The 19,048-nt window shown below is 38.7% G+C and overlaps 1 long non-coding RNA gene across 1 annotated transcript; it reads left to right on the top strand.

The window, feature by feature from the left end:
• The first annotated feature begins 292 nt into the window (after positions 1-292).
• Positions 293-869, top strand: LOC136365811 (uncharacterized). Its single transcript, XR_010744417.1, has 2 exons — positions 293-366; positions 767-869. It is a non-coding gene; the product is annotated as an uncharacterized lncRNA (long non-coding RNA).
• The last annotated feature ends 18,179 nt before the right edge of the window (positions 870-19,048 follow it).

The following is a 19,048-nucleotide window of genomic DNA, read 5'->3' as shown; positions in this document are numbered from 1 at the left end:
TGGGACAAGCTTTGAGGATACTAAGGCAGGCTTTGGTAGTAAAGGATCAGCATTTTGTAGCATTAGTATGATATTTTACGTATTTCATTAGGTAATTACCATATTAAGAGACAAAGGGCAAGCCAAGTGAAAATGTGAACTTTGCAATGTGGGAGGACTGGGTACTGCAGCTCCATCTAGGAGCCGGACTTGTGAGGTCCCTAAACAATGTGTGCCTCACTGAGGTTGTTTTGCACCATGTGCTGAGGTTGCAGGGGCATTCTTAACTTAAGAAAACCTTTCGCTGTGCAGTTGACAACTTTTCCAAAAGAAGTAAGGATTTGACTTATAAAAACAGCATGAGTGCAAACAGCCTTGAATGTCAATGTAAGTATTTAATTTGAATTTTCCAGGCCTCTAATTCTACCTACCAGATCACTCAGGATAAGATTTAGCACGTGTCCAAATGCTGAAAAGGTGGCTGATTTTATACCTACGTGTCTCTGAAATCAAACAAACAACTTTTTCGTAACTGGGAGCTGAAGAAAAAGTTATCCTGAAGTCTGAGTTCTTAACGTATTGGAGGAAGTGTGCAAAGAGTGGTGAAAAATATGGAGGGAGCAATTTCTAATGGAAAACAGAACACAATTTTATAGTGCTCTTCCCTGGAATTTAGTTGTCATCCAAATGTTTCCCATGAACAATAACATTCCAGATATATCCACCTGGTAGCAATGGGCACAGCTTTAGCATTTTAAATGTTTTTTTTTTTTTTTTTTTTTTTTAGCCTATATGAACCTGAAAACATACTTTCTACTGGGAGACAAGCTGTTTGGTGAAGAACTCCCACTCTTTCCTCTGCTTTGATTTAAAATTTCTCTTTTCATTTACTAACACACTTATGGAAATAATTTGCAAACATATTGTATCTCTTAAGTTTGAGATATTATGCCATTTGTTCTTATGCAGACTCCTAAGTGAAGGCATTGTGGGGGTCCTGCTTAAACAGTGGATGTGAAGAAAGCTTCATGTATTTCATGGGTTGGTGGGTAGGGACTGTGCTACAGCATTTCACCTCCTGCTTGTTGAACAATTGTGCATTAGCTTTTCACTTTCCATTTAAAAGAAATAGCAAAAAGTTGAGCGTAGCGGCCTTAGTGGCAGAGATTGTGATATAAAAATAACTTCCAGACCTAAACTAATGCATTATCTGGGGGAAGCTGAAATAAACCATTGGTATGAACAACCCCATCTATTTTAACAGATTGCTAATTCAGAAGCAAAGCTAAATTGGGAAGAATGGTGTATTAAATAAATACCATATGCATGACTCATTAGCATGTTGTTCCTTTTCATATTTAATTATACCTAGGCTTCAAGGTCTATTGTTTACCTTAAGATGGAAAGAAACAGCCTTTTAAAAAAACAAAATGCAGTAAAATTTAGGTATATCTGTCACAGTTTTTTTCATCAAAATATGTAGGACACGAGCTACATGACAGGAAGAACAAACCTTATACGTGATAATTTGATTTTGCAAAGTTTGCCATGCATCTGCTTTAAGAAGATAAACACAAGCAGAAGAGCAGTGCAGCAATTACAATGCCACACAGTCGTTTGTATTGAATAGGTCATTTAGAATGGAGTTCTGGCAAGTGTAAATGTCTGCTGTGCTGCTTACAGCTCCTCTTGGGCACAATAAGATTTGTGAAAGTGTTTTCTACTTGGTGTTTCTTGAACAAACATTTTCTTTGGAGGAGTCAGGGATCTGTGTCTTTTTCTTGTTTGTTCTCCCTGAGCACAAAAGACAACATAATTATTGCATGCAAGGTAGTGGTGGTGTTGAGGGACTTCCAGCATATTTATGATTTTATCTAAATTCTTTTACTTCCTCTGACTAAAATTTTTCAGAAATGTATTAATTGTCTGTATAGCTCATATATAAACCTTACAATTTACGAAATGATGATTATTATGGATGATAGACAGTGACAGTTTTATTTTCATATACCAAAATCTTGTTCTCTTGTTGATCTTATGAAATCTCGTAACTTTCTGGGTAGGAAACAGACTTGCAATTTGGATTTTGTCTGTACAGATACCCACAGTGAAGGGTATTTTTTCCCTTAAATTTGATTTGGTGGATAAATATTGTCTTATATGACAATAAAGAGGACAATCTGGTATGCTGTCACTTGTGAAAATAAATGAGATTAAAATATGATATAGGATGGTACTTCATGTAGCTGGGAGTAGGATTTCTTAACATCTTTACTACCACCTATCACAAGTTATTTAGTGAAATTATCTGAACCTGTTCACTGCTGAAATTAAAAAAAAAATAATAAAACCCAAACAAAAAAACCCCAGAAGAGCTCCTGGTTCATCCAGTTTTAGCCAATTTAAGAGTCATGAGACGAAGGAATTCAGCAAAGAACTTTTTATTTTTACAATCCTAGTCTTGGGTCTATGTACACCACAGATTTAACCAAAAGCAACCCTTGCAAATCCCCCAGAACCTTGTGCTGAGGTTGTACTTGTACAGAGGCTGAGGTTTCCTTCTCGTTGGGCTGCCTTGACTCCCGTGCCACGAGAAGCTGAGGTGGTTGGAAGCGCGTTAGTGGGCGCTACGTGTGGTTCCATTAAAGCCCTGGTGATGGCTGGTGCCAACAGCCTTGTCCTGCCAGGGCTGCTTCCCTCGGCCTCCTGGAGCACATCCCGAGGCAGACGGGAGCGCTGCTGGCTGAGGAGGGGAAAAGCCTGGCAGCAGCGCTGTAGGAACATGGTTTTTGCTGTTTGTTTCCTTGAAATGCCTTCCTCCAGCAGCTGGGCTCTGGGTGCAATGGCTTCATTTCAAAGAAGCAAGTTTGTTAGTAATGTAATGTCTGGGCATTGGACAGCTTTGTGGTGTTCTCTGCAGCCCAGACTGGCAGGCCTGTTCTTTACTCTCTGGGGCAGTGACAAAGCAAAAGGGCTTTTCTAGACAGCAAGGTCCTGAAAGGATTTCATTGGGAGTTCCCTTACTGCATGCACTTTGGCTGTTCAATGAATTCTCACTTGACTTATCTTATTCTTGTCCTACATTCAGCACTTTTAGGGAGAGGGGAACACACCTTTATTCCCTAAGAAAAGGCTTTTTTTTTTTTTTTTTTTTTTTTTTTTTTTTTTTTTTTTTTTTAATTTCCTCCCCCCACTGTTGCTTTTCTTGAACCTTAAAGGTAATTTCCTGGTTACAAGGTCACCCTTGTCTTACTTGGTGTGTCCTAAGATAGGTTTGCTTTGCTATGGTGAAAGACTGAGGGTTTGATTTAGTTATTTTGGCTTTGGCTTGCACAGGCTTTTTTGAGTGTTATTGACTGTGTCATTCATCCAATTACATCAGATGGCAAACTTTTTTTCCTGAACATCAGCTGTATTATAGAAGTAAGGAGATAAATTTCCAGACCAAAGATTTCTGATATTCTAGGGATATTCTAGAGGCCTCTAATTTCAGCTCATTGTCACACTGAACAACAAGGACCTTGGCAGAGTTCAGTTTTATGTGTAGCAGAGAAAAAAAATTGAGCCTCTAGATATGATATGTCTGGCCTAATTCTGGTACGGTTCAGTGAGCTGTGCAGTGTTCTGCTTGATTTACCTCAGTGTAAACAGTGTTTGATCTCCTCTCCCACAGCGGTCTGGTCCCCCCTCCTTAAGTAAGGAAGTCAGGAGGAGTTTTGATCCCTATAGTCAGAGCAGTGGCCTGGCCTCCCACAAAACTTGTTTTATTTGAGGGCCTCCTCAGCCAAATCTCCTGTGTTCAGCTGGATGCTGCTGCTTCCAGGATCTGTGCTGTTTGTGTTCACCCTGCTGCGCTGGCACTTCTCTGCGAGTCCTTAGTGTGTCTGTGGTGCTACGAGTACCCCAAGGTGTATGGATAGCCTTTATCACAGTTTCCTTGGATTCCTTCTCCATTTTTAATGGGTCACACAGATCTGATAAGCTAATGTTTGTTTTCCTCTAGATCATAGACCTCAACGCCCCTTTTGGCTGTTTGCTTGTTTGTGTGTGTGCAAAGTGCAGAGTTTTGTAGAAATTCAGTACTGCAGGAGGAAAACACCTTTCAGATGTGCTTTCCCTGGGAAAAAAAAAAATCTCATTTTCCAACATTATGCATAGTTATGGTATTCTGATTTAATTACATACAGAATAAATATAACACAGACCCCAAACTGGTGAGATCAGCTTTCAATCACAGCAGGCCATAAGCTCTAGTAATTAACCATACCTCCACAAACCATCCCTGCTAATAAATCCAGGGGAAAAAAAAAAAAAAAGAACACAGCAGAGGGAAAAAGAAGGAGAAATGAAAAAGACAAGATTTTATAGCAAAGGGCCAAACAGCACCCTGATGGATACACAACACATCCCTCAGAAAATGTTTTCCGAGTGGAGGTGCCTGAAGCTGGGGATGTGGAGCTCCTGCTCTGAGGTGCTCTGAGCAGGGAAGCTGTGCTGACTCTGCTCCCTGAGCCCTTGGGGAGGGGAGGCACCAGGGGTGGGGTGGGCAAAATCCTCTGTGGAGGAGCTGGCTCAAGGCTGCTCTGACCCAGTGGGAGATGGCAGCACCACTGCAAACCTGACTCAGGAGCCTGGGGGTAAATGTGCATTGTCCTCTCCTGGGTGGATTGGTAGGGCTTCACATGGATCATTGCTGCTGCTGCTGCTGCTTTTTAGTGATGCTTGAAATTTTCCACTCTGCTTCTGATGTGGCACGTGCAGCCCTTGAAAGTTCCCAAACTAGAGTCTTAACAAAAGAGATATAAAGTAGGGAGTCATTCTTCAGTTAAAAAAACAACAAACAAAATTAAAGACATTCTAAATGAAACAATGGGAATTGTAGAAAGATCACCTGTTTCATTTCAGTCAGGCCCCCAGAGATATTAAACACACTTACTTCACAGACTTAATTGCCTCAGGATGAGGCAATCCTGTATATCTTTTTTAGAACCATTAATAACCTACTTCACCTGATTGCAGCAAGTATTTTATTAGAGGATTTGTCAAATGGTAAATGCAAGGACTTTATGCACAGATAAACAACAAAAATTGACCAAATTTAGCCTCCACTTACAGCTAAAGCTCATTTTTATTTTAATCTTCCATTTAATTTGAAACTTAATAGCTTTTCAAAAATTAAACCTACGTGATTTTCCTACAACACTTATTTTGATTAAATCAAATATGCTCATTTGTACAATACTCAGTGCCTTATTGAGCATTGTTGAATATGTGCAATTTTATATTTGTTCCTTTTATTCATGACATGACTTAGAAGAAAGCAGAAATTCTAGAAAGAGAATGGAAAACTAGCCATCCAAAATTTACATTTGTGTTTATTTACATGTGTTTATTTGCAAGCACAGAATGCTGCCCTTTAGAAGAAGCCAAGGCATGCACACCATTGAAATGTCCCACTGCCTGGATGGTAGAAAAAGGTCTCCACATTTTAGGATGTCTTGGTGAGAGTATAAAACCATGCAGTGATGGTGGACAGAGAAGGATGTGTTTGTGAGCATGGGGAGGTTGCTGCTGTGTGACATCCAGCCCTCCTGGCCCTGCTGAAAGGGCAGCAAACTGATGGGAACCCAGAGGACAACCGCAAACAAAAGCAGGAAGTTATCAAATGCCTCCTTCAATGAAAGGATGCAATAATTTACTTTCTTTAACATTAAAAGGAGGAGAATGAGCGGCATCCTTTTTGTTTTGGGATGGAGAGGTAATAACAAAGAAAAGGCCATCCACTGTTTAGTTCTCTGTAGCTGTTATTCACAATTGGCTGATATTTACAGGAAGGTAAGATTAGGATGGATATTTGGGGACAATTTCTAGCTGCTGGGATAGTGAAACATGGAACAGATTGCCTGGGTATGCATAGAAATCTCCTTGATGGAAACGTGAAAAACCAAGTCAGACCTCTGCTCTTTGGAGGTGTTTGGAGACAGGTCCATCCAGCTCTGGGGCTGGGCTGATGCTCTGTTCCTGTGGCTCTGTCCTGGGGCAGGGTCAGGCAAACACGTATGAGAGACTTTTCCGTGAAATAGCAGGACTGTATCTGATCCTCAGTATGCAAGGCACATTTCTGGCCAGACACATTTCTGCTAAGGCATGGATGAAGAATGATGTCTGTCTTCCCTGCTCTACAGAGCTAATACATTTTCTGCTGAAGCTACTTTCAGCAGAATTTTGCAATTAAAAAAAAAAAAAAATTACACTGCCGTGTTTATCTTACTTTTCTTAATATAAGCAATTCAAAAATCTGGCATGGCTTTGGCACCACCTTCCTCAATCCTAAATGTTTTAATCTAAAATACCACTGTGGTGCCTCAGAGTGCTTGCAGTTCAGTATCTCACATCACTTCCCTTTGCATGGTTGGTGCATCCCTCACAGAACTCTGCAGCCAGAAATTCCCTCTTCTAGACACAAGTGGTAGTGGCCATAGTGGGAAAAGCAGAAATGGAAAAGAAAATGTGAAAGGGAAATAGAGTTTCTAGAGAATATAGCATTGCCTCTTCTTAGTCTCATTATTTTGATTATTTTGATGATTGTGATTTAAATTCTAAAAAAAGACATAAAATACAGAAACATTCCTGTAGCGATTAAAATCCATGTTCTGATGTACCTGCAGATTCACAGAGAATTTTTTGTGTATATTTGAATGGAAGCTCAAGAAGAGGCTATCAAAAAGAAAGGGAATTTCCACTGCAGAAATATAATTTCCTTATGAAATACATTATGACTTACTCTGCTGTCGTGTGCTGGTGACTTAAAGGACTGATTATAAATTCTGCGTTGGTGGAGATTAAAGATCCGCCTTAATTCCTGTTGAATTATTCTAAAAGGAAAATATCATGTCTCAGCAGTGGATTCTGGATATCTGCTTGCTCTTTGGCAGGGGAAGACAGAGAGGTGGGGACTCTTCAACCTCAGGCTGTCTGTATTCTGAGGAGAGTGCACTGACTGTTCATCAGACAAGCTCACCCCTTTGACTAGCTGGCCAGAGGAAGGTATTTTCATGTACAAAATGCCCTTTAGCCCTAAGCCTCTCCTGAAGTGTCTAAATTGCAATTAGAAACCCAACCTCAGGCACTATCAATGCATTTTTTTTTTCAAACCCACCTTTGTTTCATTAAAATAAAATGGGATATGTGCACTTACACTGCAAGGAGAACAGGATGAAGAGAGGAAAATCAGCCTCTAATAGTAATAGCTTATCATCAGTAATAAATTTAATAGCGTTTGTATTTCAGTGATAAAAATCCAGCTGGATCCAGTGCAGGATAGTCCTTTGAATAACAGAAGCCAACTTGGCACGTGCTGCAGGTGGTCAGTTCTGTCCTGTCTTTCTTGCAAATAGGCTTGTTCCCTGTTAGTTTTTTTAAAGGTAAGCAAAAAAAAAATGTGCAAGCTGGAATATTTTATAACAGCTTTGCACAGAGTTTTAAGACTCTTGAGTTGTGGGTTTTTACATTTTTAAGACTCAATTTAGGTGATTTATATTCTATTTGGATCTGGGGCCAAGGTATCAGTAAGAAGCTTATTATCTTGCAGTGACCCACAGCCCTCTGGAGACTTAGATTCTATCAGAACATCAGTTTTGTTAGAAAACTAGATGTTTTCTTCACTTGAGACACGGGATTATAAAGTTATAGGACCGGAGAAGACCTTGAGAGGTGAGCCAGTCAATTCTGCTTTCCCAACTATAGCTAAACCCATGTTTTAGTATTGGTGTTGGAATGTACATAGCAGGCAGCTTGGGAATGGGGAAAGAAGCCTGGAAAATTTATATCATCAACTGATTTCCTAGTCTTGGGCCCAGGAAAGGAGAGAGATCAGGATACGAAAGCCATAGCTTAAAATGATACTTTAATATATATTGTGCCTAAGGAAGTGTGCTCTCAGGAGCCTCAACACAATACCAGCTGTAAATGAAATCTCTAAGAGCACCACTGCTCTTGCTTCTTCACCCATCTAAGTTTTGAAGAACACCCTTTTCATGTTGTTGAGGTTGCTGCTGATGCAGCAGTGCTGATGACAGAAAGTCTCTGTGTTATTACTTTCTCTGACTTCTCATAGTGTTCCTTTGTCTCTGCTCCATTCTAAGACCATTTTGCCATGGCTTCAAATTCAAATAATTTTAGTCATTGCCTGGTGAAGGCCACTCCTCTTGATTGGGACCTTCAACCCTATTTACAGCTCAGCTGGTGGAGTGAAATGTTTGAAGCCACTTTGGATGATGAGCTATCAGACAACGACTGGCTTCTCCTCTCAGGTGTGAAGTGCTGCATGAACAGAGCTTCATGAACTCTGTGTGTGGGGAGTGGGATAAAGATGGTTCTGTACCATTTCTTTAGGCAGACATGGATGGGATCCCTTTCCCTTCAAGGACATGGAGAACAGATTTCAAAGGATGTGAAGGTAGACCAAGAAAAGTCTTCATTTAAGACTTCCTTGTATGCATAACAGGGGCTTTTGTTTTCTTTGGCAAATAGTTTTTGTGTCATTGAGTGGGTGGCTTTCATGGTACAGAGCTGGAAAAGCATTCAAAAGGAATGGGAGATCTAAAAGTTACTGGTAGTCAGGAAAGTAATCAAGACTACTCTTGCAGGAAAGCCAGTTTCTGCCCAATAACATTACTTCTTTTTCTTTAAAGAAGTATTGGGGGTGTTCTTCATCAATAGAAAAAGTATTTTTATTTCTAAAAAGAACTGTTTTCCCGTAAGTTCTGGATAATAGAGTTCTGAAGAGCTCCAGGTATGCAGGACATCCAGATGTGCTCCCCTTGGCATGTCTTTGTGAACTGGAAATTTTTCTCTATTTCAACTCCGTTTTTTTCTTTGAGTCTAAGACACTGAGAGCTTGATAGAAACTGTTTTGTCTGGACTTTTAATAAGATATTAATGGTTTGGGTTTCCCATCTTTGCTGAGCAACTCAAGAAAGCTTTAATCAAAATCATTGCATTCTGAAATCTGTACTTTAGATAACTCTGGCATAAAAAAAACAACCCATTAAAGTTCTTCTCCTTTCTTTTAATTTATAAAGATAATGAAAAGATCTTATAAATTCATTAGGCTTGGCACTTACATACCTGAAAAAGATTGAAATAATGAGACCAGGGTAGGGTAAATGAGACAGCGTGGGAGACAAAATCTCAGGTAAACCTATCAGTTAGTGCAGTGTGTCCCCTTGTATTCCCCAAACATTGTGCTTGGAGATAGCAGAGGTTGCCACTGAATCTTTAGTGACTTCCACTTGCATCTCCTTGGAATCAGGAGTAGTTTATAGCATAAATATTGCAGAAAAAAACCTTCACAGCGAAAAAATGTCTCGGCAGATCTGAACATTGCTGGTTTTGTTTCTTGGCAGGAGGCACTTGTTAGGTACTAGATTACCCCACCCCACAAAAATTAGTGCTGTAGTAGCTGAGACTGCCTTTTCATTTCTTCTTGGCAGAAGAAAGATGTCAATTTATTTTTGCTTTTACAGCCATAACAACTCTTTGCCTACTTACATTTATGTGCAAAATATTTTGCCATTGCGGCATTAGAGTGGTTCAACATGACCTGGTGGAGCAACTTCAAGCCATTGAGGCATTCAGATAGGTTATTTATTTTCTGGGTAGGACTGGTTGCTACGAGCAGATGAGGAGTCTCTGTGTTCATCAGGCACCTGTGCTGGAAATGATATTGCAGTATTCTGTTGAGAGTAATGCTTAATGATTTCAAGATAATTAGTTTTTTTCTTACAGCTATGTCAGATCCTTTCAACTTTTTGGTTGGCTGGCACTTTGCTCGTGGTCTTATTCAGCTTATTTAACCAGCATAGTGTTATCAACTGCAAACTATCTGTATGTCTGGAAGGTTCTTTTAAAAACTGATTTTCATACAATGGCACTTACATAGAAGACAAATGAAATCACCAAGCATCACATGATCAAACACCTTAACATTTATTCACTGTATTGCAATGGCATCCAAGAATGGAAGAGCTCAAGTGATGTCACTTAACAGAAGCACCCAAAGTAAATTCTTTTTTACACAGTATGTAGTTAAGTTCTTAAAAATTTGCCACAGAATACTAGGATGCCATAAGAGTTGAAGAGCTGAGTAATACAACTTAATAGAAGAAAACACCACTGAGAGCTAGAAACACTGGTTTCAGAGTTCAGGAAATGGTTCAGAAAATCTCTGAGCAGCAAATGGCTGGAATTAAGATTATTGCCATTTGTCTCCCTGAATGTTTGGCCTCCCTGTACAGGCACTCACTTTCAGCCACTATTGGAACAGGGTACTCCAACAGATAAACCTTGGTTTTATCTACAACAGCTTTTCTTGTCTCAAAGTTGGTTAATTAGGCAATCAGCTGAGAGATAAAGTACATATTTGTTTATGTAGATACACTTGTTTTATTAAAAAAAGAAAAAGCATCCTAACTTGGAACCAGATCAAATCCCTCTGAAGTCATTGACTCAACAAGATGCCTTCCATTACAAATTAGTTTGAAAACTGGAAATTGTAACAGCAGAAGTATAAAATCAGAAAATTATTTCTACTACTGTATTAGCTGATTATGCCTTAGACGCAGTGCTGGTTAAAGAGTAGGATGGACCGACCATGACTCTCAATTTCTTTTAAAATATTATAGTACTCAAGTATATTTTTGTACTGACATCTGGATATTTCAATATCTGAAGCAAATAGGAGCAAAACAGAAACCACCTGGACTTCTAAACTCCATATGTAGAAGATGTAAATGCTCACAATTTTGCCTGGCTTCCTGTTTTCTTTGATTTTTTTTTTTTTCTTTTCCTGCTCTGCTTGTTTGCTCTATGAAAGCTTCCTAATTCCTCTATTTTGATTTTTGATTTCCTTTAAATAAACACAATGCTGTTATTCTGCAGATGTGTAGGGAAACCCTGACCTCTGCTGAAGCCTAAGGGAGACCTGTTGTTGATAGGACTTCACTCCAGGACTTCGCAGGGATAATCTCTGGGTCTGGGAATAGGATTTTTATAGTTACAATATCAGGACCAACCAAATCAAACCTAAGCTTCTGTATAGGTCATGGTATGTGTTTCACTCGGTTTTCAGTGTTGAACATTCTTCTTTTGTTCATCCGTGCAACAGACAACATTGAAATACTGCTTTGGGTCTGGATGTGAAATTCAGCTGTCATACAATATTTGGCTCACTAGACTTTAGTAGTTAGATGAAGAATTAATTTAGACTGTTGAATTGAAATAAATTCAGTTAATTGAAGTCAGTCAATAGGAGCTCTTTGTACATATTTGAAAGAAGAATGTAGACCTTTTTAAGTCTAATCAACTACAGAACATTATTAAGTTCCCATAAGAAATGGTTTAAGTGCAACATGATAATGAAAAGTGAGAGTGAAAAAATTTTGTTCATTTTGAGTAGCTCTACAATCTAGAATCTGAAAAGAAACCACTTTACATAATGGAAGGAGATACTTACAAAGCAGTCAGACTGAAAAATACCTAGAATTATAGGGGGTGGCAAATTAGAAAAGAGCTTGTAAAGTGATACAGTGACAAAAGTAATTTTAGGCTGGAGAGATATCTTTTTAGAAACCAAGGAGGTGCTAATGCCTTTATTATGTGAAATGATGCCTGCAACACCACACTGAGATCCATGAGCCTCTGACAGTAGAAAAATATCACCAGTGAAAACAAAACACAGCAAACCTGAAACCTGCTTTGGAGGCTGGGGCAGAGGTAAGTACGGTACAGCCAGATGCTGATCTTTCATCTGCTTTAGAATTGCTAATTTAAGAGTCTCCTTAATGACATAGAAGTCAGACAAGTGTTACAAAACAATATGAATAATCAGTGTTTACTACATTTTTTTTTGCCTTCAAGTGGAAGACTTTGAACTTGATCTTGAGGTAAAATCTCTGGTTCTATTACTATATATTAATATTTACGTTGAGAAATCCAGGGCCAAGTATCTCTGTACATTAGCATGCCATTTCTTGAATTTGTCTCATTCTCAGAGTGGTCTGCATCTCTTGCCTTGTTGTTGAAGATGTTGAAATGAATCAGACATCTCTACAGTTTTCTTCAATCTGCAGAAGTTTCTGTGCTGGGCCAGGCTAAAGGTCAATCTAGACAATATCCTGCACTTTACTATTGCCATGAGCAGATGCCTAGGGAGGAATGCAAGAACAACTGTGCAGTGATATTTACAGCTGCACTTCAAGCTTCTTGTGAGTTTTTCTCCTGTACAGATGCCATGTTTCTGTTTACTAGTTCTGTTGAGTTCCTTTTCTGTTAATATCTCCAGATGCTTTTCAACTCCATATAGATGTTTTGGCAGTCCAAGTGTCTTCCAGTGAAGACACTTCCTTACCCTAACTATGCACTGTTATATCAAGAATGCCCTATTTACCTTCTGAACTTGACTTTCACAAGTTTCATCTGATGGCCACTCAACTTTCCTGGAGAGTGACTGCTCCTTCCTCACACATCCTGTCCACATCTCTCTTGATATTAAGAAGCTTTATTATGTCTCTGTTAGTAATTTCATTTTTTTTTTCCCAGTTCCAAGAGATTTACGGTATTTAACCTGCCCGTGCCTGGAGGCTGTAGCTGGGTGTTGCTCATACTTGTCACTCTCTCCAACTCTTTTTCCATTCTATTGTAGCTATTTGAGCCGCTACATCAGTGTAACTGGAACTGCTCTCCTTTTGATAATTTACAAATTTGGCTTCTAATGTTGCAGTGAGAGCCAAAGGGGTTGAATCTTGGTCAGCTGAACTGAGCACAGTTTGGATCCCCTGCAAACATCTGATGAGGAAACTGGAACTCTAGAGAGGACCAGACCCACATGTTCTCCTTCCTGCTGCGTGTGAGCAGTGTGGACTGAAGTGTTTCCCACCGTTTGCTCAAAAGGACTTTGCACTTCAGTTGTGATTATTTCTTTGTAAATGTTAGTTATGAAGACAAAACCCCTTTCTGTTCTTCCGAGTAACCGGACAAAGGACACTATTCTAAAATGTGAATAATAATTTTTAGTTAAATAACTTCCCCCACAAGGTTCACCTTGGTAAAAAACCAACCAACCAACCAAACAAAACCTTAAAATATTCCAGTCAAAGGCAAAGAATAAAGCCATAAGATGAAAAACAATCCTCTGAAAATAGCCACCCGAAAGAGTGATTAACAGGAAAGGCAGAAATTTAAGCAATGCTGGAAGAGCACCCTGCAGATGCTCACAATTTTCAGTAGAATGGCTTAAATCAAGGGAAATTCAGCATGTTCATGGGCTCGTGCAGGACTTGGCTACATGGAGGATGTGTTTTCTCTCTCCCCAGAGCTATACAAATGATACATCTTGGATGAAATTCATCCCTGATGTACAAGTTAAAAATAGAGACTAGAAACAATTCTTTTTAGATCTAAACATTTGCACGGGATAAGGACTATTGAATATTAAAAATCTGTGAAGTAACATAAAACAGAACTGGACAGACATTCTCAGAGAGCTCTGTAAAAGCTTACAGAAACCTGAGGTAATGATCAGGGTAGGAATGTTTTTTAAAAATAACTTTCCCCAGCTTCTTCGGGGTCTGTTAAATTTTATGTACTGAAAAAATATTCTCTGAATGGGATCTCAGGCCATCGGAAGCAGACTTTCTCTCTGCTTTTTAGTGTGAAAAGGATCTTCTAAAATATCATATTTGCACACAAAGTTTATTTTACATGAGATTGTTTATTTCTTCTGTCTCCAGGCTGCAGAGGGTGAATTCTGCTCCATGCTAATCAGCCTGGATGGTCAATGCCTGGTTGGTGTTTGAGTTTATGATGCTATATAAGTTAAAGCGCTAAATACAAATGAAATAAACCCATCATTACTACAGCTTGCATTAGGTTTATAGTGTTGTGTTCTCAAGATGTGCGACCCATTTGTGTGCAGCAATTGAAGGTTATACACTTTAGATTATAAGAAGTTCAAGCATGTGGTACAGGAAGGAACATCAAAGGTTAGACTGTTATTATTAGGACACTTCAAAGAAGAGAATTTCTGAAGCCTTTAAGTTTTACGGCAGGTGCACAAGGAGGTGCCAGGTCGTCTCAGGGTGGTCAAAAGAAGAGTACATTGAAACTAGATTGCACGGGACCCCTTTTATCTGTCAAAGACAGTTGGGACCCTGACTTGGAAAGAGTTTTAACAGTGATTTTGAATACTGGACATCAAGCCTCTCTAATTTCAGCTGCTCTCAGCATGGAAGCTCGCAGTCATGGTCCCTCCCAATGGGCACATCTGGGTAGCAGAAGAGTGTCCTCCTGGTCTGTGGCAGGCACGGAGCTCTGGGGCGGTGGGCGATGGGGCAGGCAGCCCCAGCTCCCCACTGAGCACCCAGGGCCTGGGAGCAGATATTTGCTGCAATAATTATGGCAGTGCAGGGGGATGACCTCTGCCTCCTGCTCGATGTCTGTAATCCATTTGGAGGCAAAAAATGTCATTCTGGTGTTACTTATTTGGGAGAAGTACAAAAGGAGATTAATTGTATTTGTAGTTTAAACAAACTAGCACAATAAATCCAGCACCTTCTGATTAGAACGTGATCATATGCCCCTAATGGGATATTACAGGAAGCTATATGGAGAATAATATTTTTACAATCAAATTAAGTGACAGTGATGGTTAATTTTAGCTTATTAGAGCAATATCTGTTCAGAGCTTGGAAAGAAAACATTTATTTCTTTAGCTTGTACAGACGTCCCTTTCCTGGAGACTTGTATCTCAGCCCCACTTACTCCGTGCTATAATTTGTCAATTTAATACCGCTTAACAAGTACATTCTTTGGAACACCATCAGGCAAAATAATGACTTTGTCTTAATAAAATGAAAAAACAGAATGAATTATATATAGCCAGCAAAAACATATTCCCTGCAACCAATTGCAAGAGGGTTTCTTTCTGCTAATGAATTAATACATTAAACAATAATAGTTAAAAACTATTTTACATTGCTTTGATCATTCACTTAGATGTCATTAAGTAGACTAAGCATTTTAGTGTGAAAAGGCTGTGTTTACAAATTAGTCCAGAGGACACGTTTCACACTGAAGATCAGCACATATACTGTGTTTTATTTCAGCTGCACATGACACAACCTTAATATTAGAGCCAGATGATTAAAAGAACATTACCTGAGCCTTGAGAGTCACTGAATGAGCTATGCTAAATTGGTTGTTTTCTATTTTGTGATTAATTGTGCTTCTAAACCATATTTTAGTGTGCTTTGTTTTTCTGTCCCCAGTCATCCCATATTATTAAAGAGAAATTCTGCATATCTCTCCTGGAGTCCAATTAAGGATTTGCATCATGACTAGATTTTTCACTTTAATTACTGTATATAAAGTAGGTTTTGACTTATTTCCATATTTATCAAACTATGCAGAAGAAGCAAAATTCATCAAATAAACAGATATCTGTGGCTATAATTGCAGCCTGCACTGAGCATGTAGGAAGAAAATATGAGGGTCCAAATTTCATTATGTAGAACATAATAAACATCTGAATAATTAAACTGTGTGTAAATCAAATGCTTGGCAGTAGTAAGAATAGAGAAGAGACACCTTACTTTGATCAGAAAAAATACCATGTTTCTAAATATATTTTAAAAATTATATTTCAAACGTAATTCAATCTGCACTGAGTAGAAACACACAAACCAAAGCCTTTAATTTGTGGCTTGTTATCAGGTAAGGGAGGATGTCATGTGCATTTAGAAACATTTTTTCATTAATAGTAAATAGTAAGCTTAGCTGTCCTTTTTGTATGAGCATTGAAAGCATGCTGCAAATAAACTAGAGGATGCAAACTCTTGCATTGAAATGGCAAGTTCAATTACCACTTGCACCAGTTCTGATAAACTGCCTTAAATCAAATGGCATAATTGTTAAAGCAGAAGCTTTGTCAGATTTAACTACAAGGACTTCATTGTTCACTTGAATGTCTCCTCTTAGGTCTCAGTCAAAAGGAATACAGGAACGTATCTTTATTAAATGATTTCTAATTATGAGCTTTAATTAATGTTTCTCCATTTGCTGTGAAGTAGTGCTATCATCTATTTCTGTTACACGTATCTTGAACCCTGGTATTTTTTATTTCTATAAAATTTTTGAGGAAATTACATTTCCCTATAGAACTGTGCAAAATTGTTCCAAGCTGAGAATACTAGAAATAAACTTTCATGAACTAGATCTGACTTAAGTCCAAAATTTTACTGATATTAAAATACGAACATAAAGGACATTCATGTTGATTTGCATTTAAAATGAAAAAAAAAATAAATCTACAACCTCTTGTCAAGCAAACTTATGTCTACTTACTCCAGAACAAAGCTGGATTTTTACTGAGTTTTAAAAAATGGAATTTTAATTGCTACTTTGATTAGAATTTTTAGGTACATAAAATCTTTTTAATTTGCTGGGAAACTTCTTGGAATGTGTTTGTTATTTATTTTTTTAAAAAACAATTCTTAGTGGTGTTTATGGGAAGTGAAGAACTACTCTACTGTAATTGCATCTTTTTTGTAGATACTAAAGTTGTTTCTTGGAAATGAGGACTTGTTTTAATAATTTATTTGGTCTGCCCTAGTGACTATACAAATAATGAGTGAGGAGGAGAAAGATAACTCAGATAAAGGAGAGAGAGAGAAATTAATAAAAAATGCTTTAAATGAACAAGCCAACAACAAGGATTTAAGCCTATGCAAGCAAGAGAAAGGAAAGCTAATCAAAATACCTGGAGGTAAAGAATATGTAGTGAAATTCTTGTCAAAGTTTGATCTATACTCAGATGCCAATCCAATTTATGCGTGCTGTAAGATACACAGGAGATGTGCTGATTGAACAAAGCAAATCTATTCTTGAGGAGGGGAGAATGGAAATGTGCCTCAGTGCATTTCCTAGACTGAGAGCTACCCAACAGCCTCCCACACAATTCAGCACAAAAGTCCAAAGGATGCTTGGGCCGTGCTGAAAGTCAGGATAAAAGCAAATGTAAAGCTCATTCTTAAATAAAGGAAGAATAATCATGCAATGAGCATCCATTAACGCTAACATCACTTTCAAACAAGGCACTGCAAAACCTCTGACAGAGGCAGTGCTGTGACGAGCAGCTTAGGTGTGGTTAAGCTTATCTTACCGAATTAGGGTCCATTATCTGCTCTTACATCTGCAGCATGTCACTCGTGTGTGGCACTTAGCAAGCAGCTGACATGACAGGGCACGTGAGGAGGAGAGGGAACGCAGGAAAGTCAGAATGACAGGTGGAAACGCAAAGCATGCTCTTGAAATAAGGTTAGTGTAGCTGTCTGTCAGAGCGGAAACTTTCTACGAGGAAGGAGACTGAGATGGCAGGAATGTAAAGGATAAAACTCGGTTCCTCAGCATTAGTGGTGATGGTTTTCCACAGCATTAGCCGTGTGTGTTCTCCTAACCCTCCCTGTTTAGCCTTCTCTGGCAGGGTAGAAAAGCACTGATAGGAAATACCAGTACAGGGTCATATTCTAACTCATAGAGTCTCAACTAGGCAATGTGTTCTTTTAAATGCAAAACCAAGAGAGAGGACTGAGGTGAGATTTCCTTACTTGGCTTGTCTATTCCATTTAGGGTTGAGGAATATCAGTAAGAGCCAAGGGAGAAGTTTGCAACACTGCTTGATGTGTTTAACTCAGTAAACAGACGAAAAGCAGAGATAAAGAGGAAGGAATGCAAAGATGCTAATAACCAATAATCATAAACACAGCAAGTTGGAGTTTCAGGAGGCTGACATACCAGTCATCCTATTGGAATAAAATTATTAACCCAACACAAATATTTCATGATAAACAGCTTAATAATTTTGTGTCTTAACATTACTGGGGATCAAGGGCTGATGTCAAGAAATGATCTTCCTAAACCTTAAGTTGTTCTTCTCTCTGAGCTAGACTGTAAGTATTAAAGTGCTGCTTTTCACCAATAATCAAAGTTGCTGAAAAAAGAATTATGTGGCAGAGGCAAGGCAGGCCAGCTGTTCCCTATTGGTCACAGTCACCACTGGTTAAAATATCATGCTCACAATTTCTGGACTGAGATTGGCAAGCTGAAAAAAATGTGGAAAGTGCGATATTTATGTCTCGGAATAAGAGACGAGTAAAGAAGCGGAGAGAGCAGAAAGAGCTCAGGTGATACATCTGCACTTATCAAAGGAGGCATACAGGAGAAAGGACAACATCCTCTCTCTTGAAGAGAAACACATTATGGAGAAATGTATTTAGGTTTACTGGCTCTCTTTCATCTGTTTTGAGCCTCTTCTCCTAGCACTATTCTCCCCAAGGACTCACTTTTCCACGGAAAGTATTGCATTGAGGGCTGTGATACAGAGGAAGTGGAGATCCACAGCTCATATTTCTGGGACCTGGTTATAATTTGGTTGCAATGCAAAAAGTGGCCAACTGTGCAGTGGAGTTTATTAGACTATCCAGGTGTTTCCTGTACTTCCAGGGAAGGATCAAAGTTTGTAGTTACAAGAGTGCATAGACTATCAGAGTGTATGAAATATATCACAAATGTATTCATTGAAACTCTGTCAGAGCTACTGTTGGAACTGTACTATTAGCCTTAGAGACTTCAACATCCATATGAACATCAAACCAGATGAAGCAACATCTGTTTTCCTGGTAAGGCTGAGCAACCTAGATTTTACCCAGCCAGGCATTCATAGGGCAGGAAAAAGTATTTGATTTTCATTTGCATATGGTCTAGTTGTCAGAAATACAAAGGGACCTTTTTATTTGGTTTGAGAATTTTCAACTAAATTTTGGTGTGCGAGTTATTTTACCTTGCCTAATCTAAGCAGTCTCTTCACGGTCAGACAGAAGTTATTAATTCTAGGGTTTTTTTACCTTAAGTGAAGTATAAGCTTTTTCTTCCTGGCTTATTGTTAGAAAAGGCAACCAAATTCTCTCGCTTGTGGATAATATGGCAATCAATTTTATACTGATCTTTGTCCTTG

The sequence above is a fragment of the Sylvia atricapilla genome, chromosome 10, assembly GCF_009819655.1.
Source record: "Sylvia atricapilla isolate bSylAtr1 chromosome 10, bSylAtr1.pri, whole genome shotgun sequence".
In the NCBI taxonomy this organism is placed as follows: domain Eukaryota; kingdom Metazoa; phylum Chordata; class Aves; order Passeriformes; family Sylviidae; genus Sylvia; species Sylvia atricapilla.
Note: the sequence above shows the minus strand (reverse complement) of the source record. Positions and strands in the feature narration are given on the sequence as shown.